Source organism: Dendropsophus ebraccatus, chromosome 9 (assembly GCF_027789765.1).
Source record: "Dendropsophus ebraccatus isolate aDenEbr1 chromosome 9, aDenEbr1.pat, whole genome shotgun sequence".
In the NCBI taxonomy this organism is placed as follows: Eukaryota; Metazoa; Chordata; class Amphibia; order Anura; family Hylidae; genus Dendropsophus; species Dendropsophus ebraccatus.
This window is the reverse complement of record NC_091462.1, coordinates 71,534,049-71,556,838: the sequence shown is the minus strand read 5'-3', so window position 1 is coordinate 71,556,838 and position 22,790 is coordinate 71,534,049.

The following is a 22,790-nucleotide window of genomic DNA, read 5'->3' as shown; positions in this document are numbered from 1 at the left end:
CACTACTTTTGTGTCCGCTAAAAAAAAACTAATCCTTTTTATTTTCATAATGGAAGTCAATGGAAAAACGGATCAAAACGGATGCACACAAATGCAACCGTTTTTTTTGCAAAAAATGGATGAAAAAAAAACAGATTGCCAAAACTCAGTGTGAACCTAGCCTTACCCTGATACCTTTTTCCATATTGGTCATTCTAAGATGATGCGATATACAGTACCAGTTGATGATGCATCAACGTGAAGGAAATGCAAGGGCACTCACCGATGTGTGCTTGTACTTTATTGTTTTATCTTGTTAAAACATAGATGTAGCAGCCGGCGGGGACGCCGAACACTCTCAGCAGACAGCTGTTTAGCGTTTCCACGCTTCGAACTGACGAAGCGTGGAAACGCAAAACAGCTGTCTGTTGAGAGTGTTCGACGTCCCCGCCGGCTGCTACATCTATTTTTTAACAAGATGAAACAATAAAGTACAAGCACACATCGGTGAGTGCCCTTGCATTTCCTTCACGTTGATGTATCATCAACTGGTATATCGCATCATCTTAGAATGACCAATATGGAAAAAAGGTATCAGTAAATTGCTACCAGCACAGGAACAGCACTGAATAGATATGAGTGAATTGCTTATCTATAAATGATGCAAAGTGCTTCGTTTGATCAGTGCTCCGCTCATCAAACCAACTGCCTTTCAGTGCTGCGCCGCTCCCTGCCACTCTGCCCTGGGTGCTGGGGAAAAGCTGGATCCAGGATTGAATTCAGCATTTCCCAGCATCCTAGGAGGAGTGGCAGGGAGCAGAACAGCGCTGAAAGGCCGGTGGCTTGATGAGCAGAGTGCTGATTAAACGAAGGCCTTCACTTTGTTTAGATGAGCAATCTGCTCATCTCTAGCACTGAGGATGATGGTAAGAGACATACCTTTGTACTAGTCTCCTCCTGCCTGATAGGGAGCTATCAGCAGGTTACAGTCGTCTAACCTGCTGATAGTTCCCCTTTACTTGTTAGAAGAATTACTCCACTTAACCCTTTAAGGACGGGGCCCATTTTCGTTTTTGCGTTTTCGGTTTTTCTTCCTTGTGTTTAAAAGGCCATAGCACTTGCAATTTTCCACCTAGAAACCCACATGAGCCCTTATTTTTTGCGTCACTAATTGTACTTTGCAATGGCAGGCTGAATTTTTGCATTTGGTACACTACGAAACCAGAAAAAAATGTGTGGTGAAATAGAAAAAAAAAATGCATTTCTTTTATTTGGGGGAACTGTGTTTTTACGCCATTCGCCCTGGGGTGAAACTGACTTGTTATGAATGTTCCTCAAGTCGTTATGATTAAAATGATATATATAACATGTATAACTTATATTGTATCTGATGGCCTATAAAAAATTCAAACCATTGTTAACAAATATATGTTCCTTAAAATCGCTCCATTCCCAGACTTATAACGCTTTTATTCTTGGGTCTATGGGGCTGTATCAGGTGTCATTTTCTGTGCCATGATGTGTTCTTTCTATCGCTACCTTGATTGCGCATATACGACTTTTTGATCGCTTTTTATTATATTTTTTATGGATTTGATGCGACCAAAAATGCGCAATTTTGCACTTTGGGATTTTTTTGCGCTGACGCCGTTTACCGTGCGAGATCAGGAATGTGATTAATTAATAGTTCGGGCGATTACGCACGCGGCGATACCAAACATGTTTATTTATTTGTTTACTTTTATTTAAAACCTGGGAAAAGGGGGGGATTCAGACTTTTTTTTAGGGGAGGGGGCTTTTTACTAAAAAAAACTTTTTTTTTTTTTACACATATACTAGAAGCCCCCCTAGGGGATTTCTAGTATATATACTTTGATCTCTCATTGAGATCTTTGCTGTATAGATATACAGCAAAGATCAATGAGATAGGCACACATTTGCTTTCGGCTGCTGCAGCCGGAAACAAACGAGTGCCGAGTCCGGAACGGCGCCATCTTGGATGAGTCCCCGGACGGCATCAGACAGGGAGATTGCTCCTCCGGGACAATGTCCCGGAGGAACGATCTCCCCCACTAGACCCCAGGGAAAGGTTGCCTCCGGTAATCGGAGGCAGCTGTCAACTTTGACAGCTGCCTCCGATTAGCTAATTAGCGGGCACAGCGATCAGACCGTGCCCGCTAATAGCGGCAGTCCCGGGCTACACGCGGCACCCGGGACCGCGGTGCTTCAAAGCGGGGTCGCCGCACGGCCCCGCTTTGAAGTGCTAATGAGGACATATGACGTACGGGTACGTCATATGTCCTTAAGAGGTTAAAGCTGGTAAAGTATGTTATGTCTACTGAAAGGACTGAACAGTTTGGAGCATTACACAATAATTATTTGATATCCTTGAATCTCTGTATGTAAAGCAGCTCTCCAACAGAAGGAAAGACAAACCAGACTATCCTCCAAAAGGAATAGTGTCCAGTTGTAAACAGCTTTTAAATTACAATTTTGTGATCTCAACAATCTAAGTGCATTGGGGGCCTAAAAGAAGATGAACCCCCCTATAAACACTCTTTTTACCTTCAAGGCCAAAGAGCTCCTAAAGGTTGGTGTTTAATGAGTCAATAACCCCCCTCCCCCCTCCACCAACGCATGTTATCAAATCATTTTCACGAGAAGGAGGTTCAGCAGGTCCCCAAGTGTTCCCTATTAGTGCATTGTACCACAACTCCAAGCAGACAAAGTGACACTGCCCCCTCTCCTAGATAGCTATCTGTAACAATGGAGAATCTTCTTAGGGCCTCAACAGCTATAGGCCTTTCCTGATTTAGTGACTTCATTTAATTTTAGTAGAGGCATACAACAGTGATTTCCTCATATCAAGCAATTTATTGAAACAAAAGCCAGTAGCATACCCTCACAAATATCAAATGTCTAAAAAACTTGTCATGTGCCCTCGAGCATCAACTACAGCTTGACAATGATGTGTCGTACTGTTCACAAGTCAATTTATTGCCTGCTGAGGCATGGCATCCTACTCTTCTTGAAGGTCCTCAGGTCATTGAAGTTCTGAGTTACGAGCCTCTATACGTTGACCTAGCTGTGGACTCAGATCTAGAGCTGACCACTCCATTTGATGTACCCCAGCCTTTAGCAGCCATTTTCTAATGATGCTGGAGCATTGTCGTCTATAAAGGTGAAATAATGCCTGTGTTGTTCATGCAAAGAAAAAATAACTAGATTAATAAGTTATTCAGTATGGGCTTGTCACTGTACCATTTGCAAAGTGTAGGGCAGGTCTGTATTGACTAGACATAGCGACCCACACCACCAACAGCAGCGCGTACCACCGAACAAGCTTCTTGTTAGAGAACAGAAATGTGTGCAAAAAGTATACTTAATATATTCTATTCTTCCTCACCACAGTGTATAATTCCAACCTATTATATTTTCTATAACAGCTGCTCTAAGATGGCCATGCTTTGCTTTCCAGATTCAATGTTTTTGTGGCTCCTCGACAGAATCCTTATTGAAGGACAATGTAAAATGTATTATATTGTGGTCAACATTTTTTAGGCTTTGCCCAATCAGCACATTACTTATTTTGTCAGATCTGTTGATTAATATTAAAGGAGAACTCCGAGCAGGAATCCCCGTCTCCACTTCGGTCCCCGGACACTTTGTGGTGTAGAGACAGGAATTGGTAAGTAACGTCTTAGGCCCCCCATTTTGAAAAAAAGTCATCCTGCCCAGAGTTCTTTTTAAGCCATGTAGGGTCTTCCTAAAATCCTGCACAATTTGGGAAAAAATTATCATTAGCAAAAGATGTAAACCTGTTTCTTTCACCTTATAGCGTAAAATAGCCTTGTTCATGACTCTGTTTTCATGTCATTGGATCCAACCTTGTGTCCTGCTTGGGAGGGGTGGGGGGAGGTTGTCAATGAATCAATCTAGTTGCCAATATTTGTAATTCTGTTTTTTACTCTTGGTGTTAGAAATATTGAAAGCAATTTTGCATTGTATTGGCACTAGGACTAATAAACATACTGAAAAAAAGGATGTCAACAGCTATCAAACAGCTAGATTCATGTTTGACTGACGTTGTGTGAAACATTCTAATGAACATATGGATTAGGCATATGTAACTGTAGGCATTGATGCAGAGTCAATGCAAAAGCATTAACTCCTATTAAAAGGCATGCTGTTGAATTCTGTAGTTTTTGCATTCAGGATTGAATTGAAAAGTTTAATTTTCTGAAAAAAAGCAAATAAGAAACCAGGGAGTTAAAGTATACAGGCACAACTTAGGCCACCTATGAAACATTCAGAGCCCAGTTAAAATAGAAACTATATGTAATATTATACGCAATACAGATTGAGGCTATGCTCACACTACTTAAGTTCCTTACGTAGTGCTGCAGGCTGAGGGAATCCCAGCCGGAATTGCAGCGCGGTAGAAAACTGACATGTCTGTTTTCTGTGGCCGCTATTCAGTGAGTAGCGGCCGCAGAAAACTCTGTCAGTTCACACAATGGAGCAAGCGGCTCTGGCCACATGCTCCATTGTGTGCTGTGAGGAGTTCTGATGAGGGCGCGCTCTGATGTGCCCGCATCAGAACTCAGCGGCGCTAAAGATCATCCGGCTGGTACTGCAGTACCGACTGGGATGATCTTTTCTGAGACCGTCCGTTACGTGACCCGACTGGGTCACGGAATGGCCAGTCTCATACTATGTGTGACCATAGCCTGACTCTGAACATTTTTTTATGTATAGATAGTTTCCCAGGGAACATCACATAGCAATATTTACCCATAGTAGTTTCCAACAGCAAAACATATTGTATTTATCTTTAGTTCTTCATAAAATAATTTCTGCATTACATTGTTTTCCTTTCTAGATAACATGATTCTAAAGCTCAGCATGCAAACAATTAGTACTATTGCATTTGACAAAAACAGGTGAGATACTTCCTTTTCAATTTTTTAGCAATATAAAGAAGCAGACATACAGTATACCTCAGGATACCATTACCTTAGGATATTAAATTTCCAAACGAACATATGGATATCTGACTTTACACCAAATCCATAATTTTCCTATTAATGTGAGAGCTTTTCCTTCTCCATAACACTGTGTCCATTTTACATTGTGACCAGGAATTTATATGATATATCATATTCATAAAACTATCACAGTCCTTTCAGTATATTTAGAAAATGATAAATGCTGTAAAAGTATACACACAAGAACACAGAAAAATGCAACAGCTCACTGCAATGGCAAGATACAGATCCACTACTATGAAAATCATTAAAAGCAGCCCCCCAACTGCTAAAAAAAATCTCCACAAAAATAACAAGGCTCTTTCATGCAATAAGCCTATGTTCTGAGCATGCAAGATCCATCCTATACTGACAAGAATAATAACCACCTGGGTGTGATGGGTGGAGTGTAAGACCAAGTAAAGGCAGCCACTCCCCCCATCTGAAACACAGAAAAAAAGACAAATTTGGTCAGCTCTCCTAGAACACCTTTCACACTAGGCAGAGGCACATTGCTATGGCTAAAATATATATACATATACACAATGTCGGGTGTTTGAACATTATTTTAGTTTGGGGTTACCAATTGCACTTTGGTTGTGGCTTAATTAAAAAATCCATTGAATTTAATAGTAAAAAAGGAGAAAGAACGGTGACAAAAGAAGAACTGTGTGTGAACAACTAATAAAAAACGTCCGCTATTTGCCAAAAACATCAGTTTTTCAATGCATTGTGTGCATAGGACGTCAATTACATTGAAGTCAGTTAAACTGCTGCAAAAACAGACGTTTTTTTAAACAGCAAAATCGGACGTTTTTTTCTCCATTTTTGACGTTGTGTGAACATAGCCACATAGTGGACCTGTCTGGAGGTGACAGCCGCTCAGTCAATAACTGGCTGAGCAGGGGGTTTACTACAGAGGTGAGTTAGTATCGGATGTGGTGGTGGCAACGACTAGCTGGGGACCAAAAGATGGTGAAAGGTTTTCTGGCAATTTCTCATTTTTAGTAAATTACTTTAGTAAGTACTTTTATTTTTGATGGTTTATCCACTGAGTTTTTTCATTACAAGTCATATGATTTTTTTAACCTGCGATTTCAGGATTTCTACTGAAGATTTGGGAAAAAAAATGCCAATCTGCATATAGACATTGCATTTTTTTCTGGCATTTTTCCTCTATGTGGAAAAAACTGTATACTACAGTGCTGATAGATTAGAGCTGCATTTAAACTCTCTACTAAGATAATGGTGTTTACATTCACCAACAAATTGAGTGCAATAATTCAGTAAACAAAAAATGTATAGATTTGCTGTTTACTTCAGGCTCCAATACCTATTCAATACTAATTGTTTTCTGTCAGACACACAAAACAACCAGTAGGAGACAATATCTGTAATGCAGGAATAATGAGAAATAAGCCATGGTTAAGCCAAGGAGCTGATGCTCCTTCTAAAGGTACAGAATCAGATTTTTAATTTGAGGAAGGATCATTTACCTCTAAAATGCATTATGCTGCTACATAAACACATTTTGATTGACTTTAATCGATAAATCTTGGAAGTTTATACAATTAGCCACCCAAACCTATTTTTCAAGGATTGGTTGCTCCAAGATTCCAGGTTTCTTTCTCACCCTTCCTGCGTCAGCTGTTCCAGACAGTGATGTCCAGTTACATACATGAACACCTTTGACTTTTGGGTATATGGTGGGCCCTCCCTTTCTCTTGAAACAACTCCAACCACAATATGAGATTAAAGTACAAAACACACTTTTTTGTTTAAAAATGGCCACATCTTTATTTAAATCACAGGACAAAAACAATCACAGGAGTCATGTGAAGTGCTAGGCTACCGGGATTCACAAATACTGCAAGATCCTTAGCCGTCTGACATCACCTAACCAGACAGTAATAAAGAGGGGAGGCACATTCTGAATGCCAATCTAGCAGAGACAGTACACTTTAAGGCCACAAATGACCTTTCTGAAGACCCTCACTCTTGTGTTGACCTGCTTTACTCACTCCTTGGATGATCTTACCATTACGACATCATTAAGAAGAGCCACTTCCAAGAATTTCAAGACTCCTGAATTACCAAACTTAAGCTCTAACAGTTAATATATATATATTAGGGATGAGCGAACTTTTGAAAAGTTCGGTTCGGTTCGATCCCCCGAACTTCCCTGAAGTTCGGATTCTTACGAACCAAACCGAAAACGAACCTTGCAATAACGGCTGAATAATTGCAGCTACAATAGTGGGAGTGTGATAGGGTATAGTTTCGTGTAGTTGCAGTTGCTATTACAATGAAAAAAGTGGAAAAAATCAAAGTGCAAAAATAGTGAAAAAATTATATGTTGTAATAAAGTCACTTTCGTTGTTCAATAATTTAATTTAAATTAATCCATTGTTGTGCAATTAAATATACTGTTAAAATAAATATATATATAAATAAATGTATATTTATATATATATATATATATATATTTATTTTTTTACAGTATATTTAATTGCACAAGTATGCATTCGTTTAAATTAAATTATTGAACAACAAAACTAATTTTATTACAATGAAAATGTGTTTTATTAATTAAATATTAATTATTACAGGAAACTCTATTAACCCCTTCCCCCAATATGACGTCCAGGGACGTCATGAAAAGCATTGGCAGAACGCATCATGATGTCCCTGGACGTCATGGCTTCTCTGCCTCCCCCTCTGTTCCTAGATGCGATCAGGCAGCAGGAGAAGGCTGTGTCACACAGCCTCCTCCTGCTGCCACTGCCCAGAGATGAGCCGCACTCCCCTGGAGCAGTTATCCCCATAGACGCCGCGGTCGATGCGACAGCAGCGTTTATGGGGAGATATGCTCCTGCCTGCTGATCGGGTGCCTGGGAGGAGGCTGAGGCACATGCTGCTGCGCTCCCCCCAGGCTTCCCTTCTCTGCTTCTGAGCCCCCCCCTCCCCTGTGGCCGCCCGCTCCCTGTGCTCCCCCATCATGAGCCGGCCCCCCTTCAGATCGGGAGCCTGGGAGGAGACTGCGGCACATGCTGCTGCGCTGCCCTTCTCTGCTGCCGAGTCCCCCCCCCGTGCGCCCGCCCCCTCCCCGTGATCCCCCATCTCCCTGTGCTCCCTCGGCTCCCTCTGCATTCTCTCCCACCTGGAGCCACGCAATCAATCGCCCGGCTCCGGGAGGGTATCCATAGCAACCTAGATACTTCCCAGTGCATCTGGGTTGCTATGATTTCTAATGATCAGGCCCCTGCACTTTGGCAGGCACCTGATCATTTGAATGATCTGTCAGTGTAATACTGACAGATCATTCAATATATAATGCATTACAGCACAGATCATGTGCTGTAATGCATTATAGATGTGAAAAAGTGAAAGTTAAAAAAAAAACCACATACATACATACATACATACATACATAATTAAACAAATAATTAATTATAATAAATAAATTAAATACATAATAAATAAATAAATTAAAATAAATAAATATATATAAATTAAATAAATATACACTTTCCCCATCCCCCCTTTATAAATGATCCCCTATAAATAAGATACACATATTTGGTATCGACGCGTCTGTAATGACACCATCTATTAACCGGTTACATTAATTATTCCACCAGATTAACGCCATTAAAAAAATAAATAAAAAACTAAAAAAAATTAAATTTTTGGTTAATCCCGCCCCCTAAAAAATTAAGGAAAAACCTATCAAAAAGTCACATGTACCCAAAAGGTGTACCACTAAAAGCGTCAGCTTATGCCACAAAAGAAAAGCCCTCTCATAACTCCATTGGTGAAAAAATGTAAATATTACAGTTCTTACAATATGCAAGACACAAACAATATTTATAGTATAAATGCCATAAACTATAACAAAAGCTATATAAAATGGATATCACTGTAACCGTACCGACCTGATGAATAACGATAACATGTCATATGCAACTTATAGTAAACGGCGTACAAAAAAATAATGAAAAACTGCTGCTAAATTGTGTTTTTTATTCGTACCACCTCAGACCAAAATAATAAAAAAATTATGAGGGTGTCACATGTCCCCCGGAATGGTACCGATGGAAACGTCAACTTGTCTCACACAAATATTTTGGCACCCCAAAGCCTCTGTGACATGGTATAATGGCTAAAAAAAACCTGAAATAAGAAAAGACCCCAAAATTCCCCAGGTCTCTGTCATGTCTGTGGCCACAGGTGACGCACTGCGGCCACATATGGGGGATTTCTAGAAACACTGGAATAAGGGGAATAAATAGTGAGATCCATTTCTCAGTTAGCATTTGATGTGTAAGAGGAAAAAAAATGATTAAAATGGAATATCTGCCAAAAAAATTAAAATGTAAAATTTCCCTTCCAACTTGCTTAAATTTCTGCAAAACACCTAAAGGGTTAATAAACTTGTAAAATGTTACTTTGAATACTGAGGGGTGCAGTTTTTACAGTGGAAAGATTTATGGGGGAAACTAACATACAGGCCCCACAAATTCACTACAGAACTGAACTGGTCCCTAATGAAATCAGAATTTGTAATTTTCCTGAAAATTAAAAAAAAAAAAACTGCAAAATTTTGAAGCCCTCTAATATCCTAACAAGTAAAACCACTTTCACCAAATGACCTCACCATAAAGCAGACATGTTGTAGATGTTGCAGTAATAATTAGTTCATGTGGCATGACTATCTATCTTAGGAAAAGAGAGTTTTGAAGATAAAGAAAAATACATTTTTCAATTTTTTTGCGCAAATGTTTTTTTTTTTACAAAAAAGAGTGTATCAACCAAAGTATACCACAAATATAAACAGGAATATGTCACAAAAAACTATCTCAGAATAATCGCGATAGTTAAAAGCACCGCAGAGTTATAACTACATAAAGAGAGACAGGTCAAATTTGAAAAATAAGCCCTGATCATTAAGGCCAAAACAGGCTGCGGAGGCAAGGGGTTAAAGCCGTTAATTCATATTGCCGGCAATAGAGTTTTCTGTCATAATTAATACTTTACTTTAATTAAAACATCAAATGTTTCTTCTAATTATGCTATCACAATAGCATTATAAGAAGAAACATTTTGAATCATATGTGCGCTCAAATAATTAAAAAAAAACGTGTAGGGTTCCCCCTATTTTCATAGCCAGCTGGGTTAAAAACCAAGCAACAGCAGCCTGGTAACACCAGGGTGGCAAGAGCCATTGGTTTAGGCCCTCTCCAGTCTAAATATTACCAGCCTGCTGCCGCCCGGTCCAGGGGCGCTAATTTTGACGTTCTGGGACCACTGGCACCCGGCTCTTCCCAGTACCCCTGGTGGCATTGGGTACTGGGGTAATAATGGGGGGTTAGTGCTAGCCATTTTATACCGGCTAACACTAGGCCCCGACTTAGTAATGGATTCCGTCTATTAGACGGCTTCCACTACTAAGTCTATAAAGTAAAGAAATAATGACAAGACACAAGTGAAGATTTTTTTTATTCAAATAAAAACACCCCCACACCCCTCTTTGACCATTTTATTAAAAAAAAAAATCCAAACAACCGTTGGTCATCGACGTAGTCCACCGAATCCGACGTAATCCACAGGATACCGATATCTAAAAAAACAAAAAGGGAGAAACACACAAAAAACACACAAACAGGAGCACAACACCCATCATTGTGAGCGGTGTTGTGCACCTTACAGTATGCAGCATCTTTACAGATCGCTGCTTACAGTCTGGCCGCAAGGGGTTAAGGGGGATGCATTGCATTCCCCTTAACCCCTTGGGGGCCAGACTGATTTCAGACTGCACCCATACCAGCAAGGAAGGGGTTAAGTGATCCCCCTTCCTTGCTGGGATGGGTGCAGTGCTGGGGAGTGAGTGGGGAGAGCTGTATACTCACCCTCTGATTTCCCGATGTGTCCTCTTCGCTGGTCCGCAGCACAATGAAGTCACTGTGCTGCGGACCGGCTCTTTATATGTGCGCTCAGCTGATCAGCTGATCAGCTGAGCGCACATATGAGTCAAAATGTTACTTCTCATAATGCTATTGTGAAAGCATAATTAGAAGAAACATTTGATGTTTTAATTAAAGTAAAGTATTAATTATGACAGAAAGCTCTATTGCCGGCAATATGAATTAACGGCTTTAATAGAGTTTCCTGTAATAATTAATATTTAATTAATAAAACACATTTTTGTTGTAATAAAATTAGTTTTGTTGTTCAATAATTTAATTTAAATTAATCCATACTTATGCAATTAAATATACTGTATAAAAATAAATACATATATAAATATACATTTATTTATATATATATTTATTTTAACAGTATATTTAATTGCACAATGATGGATTCGTTTTAATTAAATTATTGAACAACGAAAGTGACTTTATTACAACGAAAATGTGTTTTATTAATTAAATATATTAACCATTAGAGGAGTCGGCATTATAACAGAGGATCGCTAACCCCGTAATGCCGATTCCTGTAATACTGTTTCCCTGCTTTTCCATATGCATTCCAGAGGTGTTTGCATCACTTTCTGAAGATGTCTTGGATGTCTTTGATTTTATCTGTTATCGTTTTTTTTTACCAGATTCGTTACAAACTTTTTGCAAAGTTCGTAACAAACCTGGTTCGTTACGGTTCGGTTCGCTCATCCCTAATAAATAAATATATATATATATATATATATATATATATATATATATATATATATTTTTTTTTTTTTTTTTTTTTTTTTTTTTTTTTTACTATTGCCACATTTTTGCACACAACAAAAACAATTAATATTGTGATTAACAAAGCTAATCTTGAATGCATAAATGTGATGCAGTCATCCTCCACCACTAAGGAGAGGAAAAAAACTCTTTGGAGGAAACCTCTAGGGAACCATGATTTAAGGATTGCCAGACCTTTGGGTTAATGCCAATTCAATGAAATAAAATTAAAACTGATATTGTCATTGCATATCTGGTATCCTGGACAAATAATAATAAGCAATAATGCATGCATCATTACACTTGCTAAAGAGAATCAGTTGAAGAGTAAAGGTTAAAAAAGGGAGGACAGAAAGGGAATGTTTTTCTCCAGATCTTCTTGAAAGAGAGTGAAAGAGAGAGATCAATTATTTCTTTATTATCGTTTTTTGTTATTCTAGCTGATACATCTGTCTCTTAATCTCTGGTATATAAACTTCAAAAAACAAGTGATCATCTGCACAGCTCATAGTGTATCCAAAGACTTTAATTCAATACATAGTCCAAACATAATGTGCTTCAAGGCATGAGCCTCTTCACCAGGTAGCTAGGACATAAATGAGACAGAGCTCGGGTGTCTTTATATATCAACAGAACACCCAAAGGTACACATATATATGAATCAGTAGTATACAGCCTGTATATAACATCCAAAATATCGTTAATTAAGCCTAATCCTCATATTGGCCCTATACTCCATCTATAGTGATTTAGGGTCTCTTTCATTATACAAAATCAATCCAAATGTATAGAAAACACAATGAATCATCAGTTTGTGCATCAGTTTCTGCAGACTAGAGCATGTTTCCGTATCTGGAAGCAATGCTGTTGGTGTAGGACCTTCGTGCATACACACAAGGTCATAGTTATGACAGTGGGCTGATGCTGTAGGTCCTGCTCCACTCGCTCGCCAGGAACAGACAGCTTTCTTTCTGCATTATCTCTTAAAAAATCTAAGCTCATGCATAGAAGGCACAAACAATCTAAATGGGTAACAAGCCTGGAGAAACAGAAATGGCTGCACATCGCACCCATGGCTGATGCAAAAGCTTGTTTAGCTGCATTAAAAAACAACATCAGAAGTTAATATATAATTTGATCAAACCACACGTGCAGGTCTCTGATACACATGAGTCCCTAACTAAACAACACTGTGCCGGTCAGCGACCGCAAACCCCGCAAAGTGTGTGCAAGCTAGAAAGGGGGGCCACTAAATGGCTCTGCAACCCCACTGTCACAGGACCAAACCCCAAGGGCCCCCCCCCCCAACCCTGCGGAGAAAGCAGACATCAAGCAACACAAGTGTGAACAAGCTCTTACTGCTCACCAATGCACCAGCAGGCAGACTGGGAGAAAGAGGAGGTACTTACCATACAGTATGTACACAGGTGCTTCCTGCTAGTTTGAATCACATGGTTCTTATAAAGGAGGAGTGCTAGCCACAAAGAAAGGGAACAGAATACATAAAATGTACAAGCTTGGAGAAATAGAAATGGCTGCACATGGTACCCATTATTGATACGAAAGCTTGTTCAGCTGCATTAAAAACCAACATCAGAAGTTAGTATATAATTTGATCAAACCATATTACCTCATGTACCACGTGCAGGTCTCTGAAACAAATGAGTCCCTAACTAAACAACACTGTGACGGTCAGCAACCGCTAAATTATATACCAACATCCTGGCATTGTTTTTTAAATGTAGCCGAGAGGTATTAATGTCAGCAATAGGTGTGGGGGGTGCAGCAGCTCCTTTCTCTCCATGTCTGCAATCTATATGGGTAACTACTGGCCAGCATATCACACCATGTAGTCCAACTCTGGTAATGGACTAGCATGGATGACATGTTTGGCATGGATTAATACAGTTTTCAGTATACATTATTAGGCCATGTTCACAATCAGTTAAACACCGGCCATTCTGTGACTCGGCTGGATCACAGAACAGCCGGTGTTACTGATGATCATCCCGGCCCGTACCGTAATACCAACTGGTTGATCTTCAGTTCTGATGAATTGGGATGCGGGGGCATCCGTGCGCTCCCGCATCCCAATTCACAGCTGCACACAATCCATTGTGTGCACTGCACTATTCAATCAATAGCAGCCGCAGAAAACTGACATGTCAGTTTTTTGCAGCGCCGCTAGCAACCCCGGCCGAAGTGTATATTATGTGTATACACTCCGGCCAGGATTCCCTTAGCCTGCAGCACAATGTGTATTAATCACGCCCGTTGTTGAAAATCGGCAACAATGGGCGTGATTAATACAGAACCTACATTGTGCTGCAGGCTAAGGGAATCCTGGCCGGAGTGTATACACATAGGGGGACATTTATGAAGTCCGGCGTTTTTTACACGGGCTTAAAAATGTCCCCACAGCTCTGGAGCTCAGGGGATTTACATAGAGGCGCACTGCCTCTACATAAATCCCGATCAAACGTAGCACGTCTGTGTGCAACCCCCCCCCCCCGTAATGCCCCCTCTCTGCCCCACTGGTAAATGGGGCAGATGCGAAGAAAATATTTGCAAAAAAACATTTGCGAGTATTTTTACGGCAATTAGCCCCATCTGCTTCTAAAAAAGGCGTTAATGCCTTTTCATACATGTCCCCCATAGTATACACTCTGGCTGGGATTGCTAGTGGCGCCGCAAAAATATGATGTTATGTGAACATATCCTTAAGTTGTAAAACAATAAGGTGATGTCTCCAATTTAAGCTGCAGTGTTTCTGTATTAATAGGAAGAAAAACAATTATTTAGCAATAGTCATGTAGTTAGGCAAGAGACTCAGTAGTGAGGAGCCTGCTGATCATTGATTATATGCTTTCAATTATATTAATCACCAGCACTCTATACTATCAACAAGACAATTATCGAGAATTCTGTACTTTTCAGTTTATGAACAAAGGAATGATCTGCTTTGCCATTGATTACTTGATATACAGTAAAGTCACGAGAACACACTGAAAGAATCATGTAAATGCCGTGTTCATGTTGCCAATACACATGGGTTTTTTTGGCACGCTTGCTTTGGATTTTTATGCTCTACAACTGATCATAATTGAAGCCTATTAAAACCTGTATTTATTTGTACAGATATATTTACTGGAGATGAATGTTTTGCATTCTTAGTCTGCACTGTGTTTGTACAACTGGCATCTTTTATCTGAGCATGCTGAATGGATAATTGTTTGATTCATCGACTTATTGGACTGTGTGAACATCAGAAGCTCTACTGTATGAAAGAGGAAAATCTTTGCAATGGTATTCATCCTGACAAGTTAACAGCAGTTAACGCCAGATTGAGCTCCCTAAATGGAGTGTAGTGAATCAGTATATTGGATATTCTTCTGCTAGGTGTAGACATGCAAATAAATATGTTTACTAACCCTTGAAATTGGTAGTCAACAGTAAATAACAAACCTCATTAAGGTCTCTTGGCAGGGCAATTTGTAATGGCTTGGCTGTAAATGGTATAAACTGTTCTGAAACAATGCACAAGAAAGCATTATAAAATATAATCCGCTGCAGGTTTATATATTTGAATAGTCTTATAACTCATATTTCATAGAATAAAAACATGCTGCTTTGACCAGATCTTAAGATAAAGGTCACTTACAACTTATTGATCACATTGATCATGACAATGAACTCTTAATAGTAAACAATTATATTAATTACTCTCTCACATTACAATAAGAATCTTCAAAGACAAATCCATATTGTTAAAAACAGCCTACAGTATATGTTGCCAAAGAGTCACTTTAATAGGGTATTTAATCGAAGGCATTTATGGTACATTAACAGAATATAATGTAGATGTTTAATGGGTTATTGGTAGAACCTCTGGAACATCACCTGTAGGGAAGATTTATTGCTGCATATAATACTACAGGAATTGTTACTAATATTTGAGTTTTAGTATAATGATAGAAATATAGCAATATTAGCCTCAGATGTCGAAATCTTCAGAATATAGATTTCATGATGTTTGCTGTTTATAGATCTTGTCATCTGCTTAGCCTTAATAATCTGAAGAGTTATTGTACAGTTACTACAAAGGAAGATGTATCAGGTTTTAAGAGAGTCAATTGTAATGAAAAAGTATATAAATAAATATTTTTATTTTTTTTACATTTCAGTACCAAACCCTAAAACATGCATTATACACCTTCCATCACTGTCTAGATGTCTAGCCATGAAACAATTCCCAAAATTAAATTTTAAACTTAAGATGTGGGGGAGATTTATTAATGCTGTGCCAGGCTTAAAGCGTAACTGTCATTCAGGGCCATTTTTTTGAAAACATTAAATATCAACAGTTCAAGCAATTTTAAGAAACTCTGTAATAGGTTCTATAAACCAAAAGAGTTTCCTTCTGGACTGAAAAAGCAATCTCCCAGCCTCCCCCCTCACTTCAGACGCACCAGGATTTCTGTGTCCATTATGTGGCTATGGAGAGGGGAGGGACTGTTAGGAGTGACTGAGCACGGAGCAGTCTTGCACAGCACAACACCCTGCAATCTTCTCTCAGTAAGTCCATAGATAAGCACTGACCTTTCTGACCCCAGAATCCTTTTAGGTGCCCAGAGAGTCTACAAACAGCTGACCTTCATGTCACCTCTTCCTGCTCCCTCATCTCCCTCGGCCCCTCCCCCCTCCATAAGGATAGAATGGAGAGAGCAGAGCCCGTCTTCACTGGCTTCTCTGTCTCTGTCTACAAACAGCTGACCTTCATGTCACCTCTTCCTGCTCCCTCATCTCCCTCGGCCCCTCCCCCCTCCATAAGGATAGAATGCAGAGAGCAGAGCCCGTCCTCACTGGCTTCTCTGTCTCTGTCTACAAACAGCTGACCTTCATGTCACCTCTTCCTGCTCCCTCATCTTCCTCAGCCCCTCCCCCCTTTCATAGGCTTACAATGGAGAGAGCAGAGCCCGTCTTCACTGGCTTCTCTGTAATGAAGACGTGTTTGCCTGATAATGCACAGATAAGAAGTCAGGGGGGGAGGCTGGGAGATTGCTTCTTGAGTACAGAAGGAGGCTTTTTTGGCTGATAAAACCTATTAGAGAGTTTGTTAAAATCGCTTATACTACTGATTTCTGCAATAAAAAAAAAATATGACAGTTACGCTTGAAATCTGCAAAAAGTCATAGGGGGAAATTTATCAAGGACTTTGCACCTTTTTTTTTAGGTGAATAATTGGATGTTTCGCCCATTTTTGGTCAAAGTTCTATTTATAAACCAGTATTCGACGGGCGAACATTTTTTGGATTTTTTTTGCCTGTTTTGAGTATTCACCCAAAAGTTAGGATAATTTGGGATTAGCATCCAATTTATCACTTGCGACTTTAAAAAAAGTTGCATAAACAGGTGCAGGCTTAAGTCTGGTCAGTATTAGGTGAATATGCTTGCGCAATTTTTGTGTCTTTTTCTGCCCCTTTTTTGGAACTTTTTATTTAGATACATTCTCTATGGCAGTATAACATTTTATTAAAGCAGTCACAAAATATTGGACCAAAATATACACCAATTGTCACGAACGGCAGGTGAAGACAAGACACTCGACAGTGGGCCCTAAATCTGACCCCACCCACTGTCACCTGCCTACTTGCCTCAGTCGACCCTAGGCGGTCGCGGACAACCACGAAGACAATCCCTATACTGTATACGTGCAGAACATAAAACGCAGACAGACAGACAAACAAAATGCAGAGAGTCAACTAGCCGAGTCAGGAACCAAACGAGCAACGCAGTACAAAATCAGAAGCGAGCGGAGAGTCAGGGGACAGGCAAAAGGTCAGAATCCAGGCAAGACAAAATGGAATAGGATAGGACAGAATACAAGGGACTGGGGAGCTGGGATCAGAACAAACTAATAGCCAGCGATTAGAGGCTGACACTGCAAACACTTTATACTGGATCAGGAGCCCGGACCAAAGACTGATTGGTCCGGCCTCCTGAATCCAGACACATAGCAGCTGGTGCGCTGCAGGCTGAGTGGCAGAGAGATCCGTCACTCAGCCTGAGCTCAACAGCACTCAGCTGCTTGGCCGGGCGACGTACACTAACGCGAGACCCGCGGCTTCCCTGGTTACTAGGGACGCCGTCGGGTCTCCGTGACGTCACCCGGCTCGGCCGAGGAGGACGGCGCTGCGCTCCAGCCGGACCAGACGACGCTGGAGCGCGGTCAGGTAAGTTACTGACACCAATCCTCATTAGAATAGTCCCACAAATTTGACTCGTTATTAAATGTCCCCCATAGACTTTTGTGAAATCCTAGTGGTTTGCCCAAAATTTAACGACTTTTTGCACACTTACACCCTGGTCATATGATAGGCGGGCAGGGAGCATTGCCTCCTCTCGTGCCTGATTTATTATGGTAAGCCTGATAGCAGGTATAAATCATGGTGAAAATCTACAAGAAGATTTCTGAGACTATTGGCCTTCAGCCTCAGAGTCACTGGATTTACTGAGAGGTAAATCGGCATGGAGCACATGGCAGGGATTTAACTAAGACCATCATATGGGTACACCAGTCTTGAAATCCCCCCCCCCCCAACTTGATGTAGCCATGCATAAGAAAAAACATTTTAATTCAATACCTGAGTAATATTCTCAAAGTGGACTATAGAAAATAGAACGGCAAATGCTTTGCTTTGTCTCAGAGGAAACTGACAATGTTTCTATGGGTAAAAATACTAAACATTATACAGAAATATTAAAATGCCAATAAGGGTTTCCTATAAGCCATCAGATATAACAGAATCCACAGAACATATACAAAAAGGCAAATAGAAGAGACACCAAACTGCAATGAGGTAGTTATTACGGAAGACTTTAACAGCTCAGATATAAAATAAGAAACTGAAAAATGTTACAGGATACACAGTTTTGTCAATAACTAAAGACTAGTAACTAATAAACTTTCCACCTATTGTACAGTAGGATATTTGTTGAGAAGTCATAAGACAGTGAATTTTAGTAAGACAAAACTCAAGCAGCTTAGAAATGCTCTTAACCTCATTGATGTGACCAATGTAGCATTGGCCCATGAGGGATCAATCTTATCAAACTAATATGATCAGCTTCTAAAAGTAGATTGTAGACTTGATTGATTTTTCCTAAGCCTTTGATACTGTGTCACATAAAAGTTAGTTACATAAAATAAGAATGCTTGAATGGAAGTATATGGCTCAGTAATAGAAAATGGGGGGGGGGGGGCAATTTATAAAAAGGTACAGAAGTCCAGCTCACCTCTGCCTCTGTTGAAGTGCACTTGTCTTTAATTGGATACTTTACATTGTATTAATTACGATGTATATATAAATAAGAGTTATATTAGTGCGTGTTAACAGTGAGCGCATGTTCTCGAAATGATTTTAAGCTGTAAGTTTTGCTGATAGTGTGCTGCTTATTTTAATCATTTTAAAATAAAGAAATAATCATCTGCTCTTTTAGACCAGTTTTCTGGCATTAAAAAGTCACTAATTATTCTGCAAAAATGACTATGACATCAACCATTTACAAAAAAAATCCATAGGTTGTGAGGCTAAGTCGTAAAAGGTGGGGAAGTTGCTAATGTCTGCCCAAATTGAAGACATTTATAGAAGTCTGATCTAGGAATATGACATTTTAGGCAAAAGACAGGTAAAAGAATAAAAAAAGCAACAAAGTGATTTCAGTACATCATATATGTGTTCAAAAAATAAACAACATACAGTACCACAATTGCAGAAAACAGACGTAAAAAATGCAAGTACCAGGGTCATTCTGTGGCATGTATGTGCAATGGAAACATTATTTAAAATGGAACAATGGCAAGTGTTTGAAAGCTACAGTGCTTGATGTCATAACTCATTGGCCTCCACCTCAGACTCCAACAACGTTTCACTCCTGCTTCCTCAGGGAGTTCCGTCCTAAAGGAAGCAGAGAGAAATGTTGTCTGAGGTGGAGGCCAATGAGTTGGGACATCAAGTACTGTATCTTTCACACACTTGGCATTGTTCCATCTTAAATAATGTTTACATTGCACATACATGCCACAGCATGAACCATAGCGCTTGCACTTAGGTGTGTTTATGTTGTTTATTTTTAGCACACATAAATGACGCTCTGAAATCACTTTATATTGCTATCAGCAGTCCCGGCTGTCTGGCCTCCTTCCTCCCAAATTATGTTGTTTAAAACATTTCTTTTTGTAATAGCATGCATAAATAATAATAACATTTTGTGTAATTTGGTAATTTTCAGGGTTCCATAGGGAGTTTATAGCCAAGAAGAGCGTTAGAGTTAGCAAAACCTTTTAGGTGAAGCCGATCTCAGTTAAATCCCCACCGGATGGTTGAAAATCCTGCTGTGCAGAAGATACCTCTATACCTTTAAATGTTAGGAGTACCCCATTGTTAAAGTGTAACTATCATTAAAAAAAAAAAAAAAGACAGAAGTTTGCATTGGTAGGGGTCCGGGCGCTGAAACTCCCATTTATCGCTAGATGTGCACAGCATTGTGCGTTCTACCCCTTCTTCTCTGTTATAATCAGGGGCGGTCTTGGCATTTCTGGGGCCCCAAGCAAAGTTATGTCTGGGGCCCCCCCCTCGACACGCGTTGCAAAACAATAGACCGCTGTCTGTTGCCCCAGTAGTATATACCCCTTGTGCGCTACCGCCAGTAATATATACTCCTTATGTGCTGCCCCTAATAGTATATGCCCCTTGTTTGCTTCCCCCAGTAGTATAAAGACCCCTGTGTATTCCCCCAGTTATATATAGCCCCCCATGTGCTCCCCCCAGAAGTATATAGACCTCCTGTGTGCTGCCCCAGTTGTATATAGACCCCCTGTGTGCTGCCCCCTGTTGTATATACCCCTGTGTGCTCCCCCACTAGTATATAGGCCCCCTGTTTGCTCCCTCAGGGGTATTTAGCCCCCCTGTGTGCTCCCCCACTCGGATATAGACCTACTGTGTGCTCCCCCACTTGGATATAGACCCCTGTGTGCTCCTCCAGTAATATATATACCCCGTGTGGTTCCCCCAGTAGTATATAGACCCCCTGTGTGCCCCAACAGTATTATATAGACCCCTTGTATGCTGCCCCAGTTGTATACAGACCCCTGTGTGCTCCCCCAGTTATATATAGACCACCTGTGTGTCTCACAAGTAGTATATAGACCCTTTATGTTCCCCCAATAGTATATAGACCCCCCTGTGTGCCCCACCAGTAGTATATAGCCCCCCTGTGTGCTCTCCCACTTGGATATAGACCTTCTGTGTGCTCTCTAAGTTGTATATAGACCCCATTCTGCTGCCCCCAGTAGTATATAGACCCCTCTGTGAAGCCCCAGTAGTCTATAGCCCCCCTGTGTGTTCCCCCTGTTATATAGCCCCCCTGTGTTCTCCCCCAGTTATATAGCCCCCCTGTGTTCTCCCCCAGTTATATAGACCCCCGATGTGCGCTCCCCAGTTAAACAGACCCCTGTGTGCTCCCCCTCCCATATAGTATATAACACAATAAAACAAACACTTATAATCACCTGGGTCTGGGCGTCTCCCCTTCTCTTCACTCTTGTGGCCACAGGAAGGGTTTTCCCTGCGATCACAAGAGGCCGCTCCCCTTGTCCTGGCGCCGATGCTCCAGTGATGTCACTGGAGCGCCGGCACCACAAGGACAAAGCTGCCACTTGTGACCGCAGGGAAAACCCTTCTTGCGGCCACAACAGTGACTGACAGGAAGGGAGCCAATGTCTCCCGCCCTGTCAGTGCTGCTGCATGTAACTATGAGCGCTCATTATGAGTGCTCATAGTTACAGTTCAGATGGCAGCAGCGAGCGCGGCAGCGGCTCTGTCCAGCGGTCTTGAGCACAAGAGCAGGGCGTGGGGGCCCCCTGGATGTTGGGGGCCCCAAGCAATCGCTTGGGGTGCTTGGTGCCAAAGACCGCCACTGGTTATAATTGGAGCCTATGGATCTCCTGGTGCAAGGAATTGTTGGAAGTTCCATAGGCTTCCATTATTTCCATATTAATTCCATAGATTGCTCATAGTAGCAGTTACAACAGGTCTGAGGGAGCAGAGTTGTGTTGCTGAGCGCTTCTGCCCCTTCAATCTAGCGGGGTCTTAGAACCCGGATCCCCACTGATGCAAACTTCTGACATGTTGATTTTATTTAAATTATAGTTACACTTTAACTGAATACTATTAGATAATATAATTGTGTAATTTCTTTTAGTTTAGCTTCAGCCTGCACATAGTAATGCAAACAGAAAACTGCTTCTTGGAAACACTATGTACTAAAGATTATACTAAAAATTAGATTAGAGGAGTATTGATAGAGGGCAATCACAAAGTGCTCTCAACCATGTAGAAGCTAAGGATGTAAAACAGACTTTATAACTCATGCTTTAGATTCTGCCTTTTCTTTAGAAAAATTTACTTACAAAGTTGACATTAATATAGATTTTATATACTGTATATATATATATAGTGCTTCTCTTGAAACATTGCTAAGTTTGACCTCAAATTATATTGTTTATGGTGGCTTCACACTGGGTTCACACTACGTATATTTCAGTCAGTATATGTATATTTCAGTCAGTATTGCAACCAAAACCAGGAGTGGATTAAAAACACAGAAAGGATCTGTTCACACAATGTTGAAATTGAGTGGATGTCCGCCATTTATAACAGTAAATAACTGCCAATATTTCAATATAACAGCCGTTGTTCTAAAATAAAAGCAAATATTTGCCATTAAATGGCAGCCATCCACTCAATTTCAACATTGTGTGAACAGATCCTTTCTGTGTTTTTAATACACTCCTGGTTTTGGTTGCAATAATGACTGAAATATACTGACTGAAATAAACGTAGTGTGAACGCAGCCTGGATGTAAGAATTACCCAGCCCGGCAGATGTAAAGGAAATTAAACTGAACCTGTGCAATCACTGTGATAGATTTTCTTCAAAGAGGATTGTATTATTTTGAAGCCTTCTGTGTCAGAATGTATGCTAATATCCTC